We start from the raw sequence: 2,811 nt of genomic DNA, 5'->3' as shown, positions 1-2,811 counted from the left end.
TTTCCCCCTTATTACACTTGCTTTCAGGTGGCTATCAGTGTAAATTTTAGTACCTCATACCAGCCAGGCGAAGTTTTTTACTGGGCTCAGTGTCCTTACAAGGTTCAGACTTTGACAACACCACATTTCATTTTTAGCTGTTGCCCAACTGCAGTGTCTTTTAATTGAAAAATAGTCATCATTTAGATAAATCTTTTGACATGCTCTGGTTCACACTCTGGAAGAAGTCTTCAGGAAGTCATCGCATCCCAAACCACCTTCATAGACCCAAATCATAAGGTTTTTTCAGTCATATGCTCAGTGTGATGGGAAGAAAGACCTAAACCAGGTGTGGGTGGGCAGCCCCGCACGGGGACCAGCCCTGTGTTCCTGCCACCAAGCCCCAGGCAGGCAGGCAGCCCTGGGTGTACCTGGTGTTCTTGCCTTCTCTAGCTTCTTTTTAAGTGAATCTCACCCATAGAGAAATAGTGATTTTCTTTTTCTGTAATGCTGCCTACAAAGAGCTTCTCAATTTTTAGTCCATTAACAAATCTTTCCTGGGATCTATTAACATGTCACTATGGAATGCCTTTTCTTCAAAGTTTAATACGGCTTAACACTCTCTTAATCATATTGCTCTACTACACTTTATAGCCTGCGGCTTCAGGGAACCTTTGCCTTTTATTAGTACCCATATACAATCATGGTGTCATTCCAAAAATCCAGTGCTGCTTTGGGTTCCATAAATTCTTATACCTTTGATTTACTTGGTGTATCTGCAGCTCTCTGAGAAGGAAGATGTGCAGGCAGGGCAAGGAATGAAATGTTACAGTCCCGCGTTGTGCCAGCGCATTGCTGTGCAAGGAGGCGCTGTACCTAACAGGAGATACGGTCCCTTCTTCCCTGCGATGATGCTCAACAGCATTAACGGTAATACTGGCTTGGTCAAATTTTTGGTACAATCGAGGTGAGTCCTGTTACAGCAGTCAATGGGAGCTGACAGACTTTCATGCTTGCAACTTTGCTGTGGGTGACTGTTTCTGTCATAGGACAAGATGAAATGGCCTCAAGTTACAGCAGGGGAGGTTCAGGATGGATATTAGGAAAAATTTCTTCACTGAAAGGGTTATCAACCATTGGAACAGGCTGCCCAGGGAAGTGGTTGAATGACCATCCCTGGAGGCATTTAAAAGCCGGGCAGACGTGGTGCTGAGGGACATGGTTTAGTGGTGGTTTTTGTCAGTGTTAGGTTTGTGGTTGGACTCGATGGTCTGAAAGGCCCCTTCCAACCCAGGCGATTCCATGATTCTACATAACGGCCCATAAGGAGGAGCTGTTGGGCCACACTCTTGGCAGAGTCACTGCGTTTCTGGTTTGGCCCTGCATCTGGAAGCTCTGCTGACTGCCTCCTGAGGGAAGGACAGGAGTACCTGGCTGCCACCCATTTTTGGGTCATTTGCACCTCCAGGTGAGGAAAAAGAAGTCAGGGACTGAAAATCCTTCTTATTTGGATACGTGTTTCGTCTGTTGTTTGGGGGGATACTTTGCGCTTTATAATGACATTTGTGAAGGACATAAGAAAGTTTCAGTGTGCTAAATCTATGGTCTCCATCTGATAAATCTCTTGTTTATATCCCTGACTACATTACTGGGAGGACAAAACTAAGATTATGCAATTGTATAAAAGTAGCTGCTGACACTTCTGTTGTCTTTTCCAATTCCGTTTCTACTGAGAAGCATATCTTAATGCAATTTGAGGTGCTATAGCCCTAGAAGCATGAACAAGATGGATTCACTAATTAAATGGAAACAAGGTCCAGCCTTCTCTCTCCGAAATACACCAGATTCCCATCATAGCCACATGCTTGCCTCCCTGCTGTTGAAGAGATTTGTCATTTGCAGGTGCTTGGGTTCCATCTTAGCATCATATAAAAGAACCTGAAAAATATCTCAGCTGTCTTCTAATAAGAGTAGCATCAAGTAGGCATTGTCTGGGCCTGCTTAGACATTTGTTGCCTTTTCCCCGTTTCTTTACAAGAGTTGTTTGATTATTTTTTGCCCGAGTTGCTGCAATGCGCTCTGTGTGGTGGAAGTGTTCAAAGGCTTTGGGAACGTGCAGCTTGTACGGCATGCAGCTGCCTGCCTGTGAAATGGTATTAGACACAGAGAATACAGTATATCGATTCTTTGGCATCTATATCAGCTTCCTGTTTGTTTCTGAGTATAATTTAAGTCCTAGTTTTTTACCTGGTTGGATCCTGAAAGGTTACTGCTTTTGTCTATATGAATTGCCATGGCAACTGTGGTGCTGGAGCAAACAGTCATGAGCTTTAACAGCCTGGGGGTCAGCAGCAGAAAACTCTTCATTTAGAGACCTTCATCTCTAAAATCTGGGTTGTTTTACCAGCTTGATTGGACTATATTTTCTGTGCTTCAGCATGACTCACTTTGTGATCTGTGGGCTACAGAAGCCTGATTACCATGTGGCAGGGAGGGAAGAGATGTGAGTTCATGTTTGTTTATTTAGGAAGGATTATATTATTTTTCCTTTGAGTAAAGGCCATATATAAAAAGTCTGGAATGAAACCCAAAGTATATATTGGCTTGCAGACGTATCTTGATGTAAAGGTTATGTTCTTAACACCTGATTGCAAGACTATGGCTCAAGTCTGAGGCCGAGATGAGATATTGAGCACGACGACATCGCATTTGCTTATGCTAAAACTGAATTTGGCCTCTTGCACTGTGCCTTAGGTGCCTTAGTGCCTCAGCTGTAGCAGTGCTGAGTGTTTGCAGCTCTGTGAGCGTTTTCCTGTTGTTGTTCTCACGTCA

Source organism: Chroicocephalus ridibundus, chromosome 6, assembly GCF_963924245.1.
Source record: "Chroicocephalus ridibundus chromosome 6, bChrRid1.1, whole genome shotgun sequence".
In the NCBI taxonomy this organism is placed as follows: domain Eukaryota; kingdom Metazoa; phylum Chordata; class Aves; order Charadriiformes; family Laridae; genus Chroicocephalus; species Chroicocephalus ridibundus.
This window is presented reverse-complemented; position numbering follows the sequence as displayed.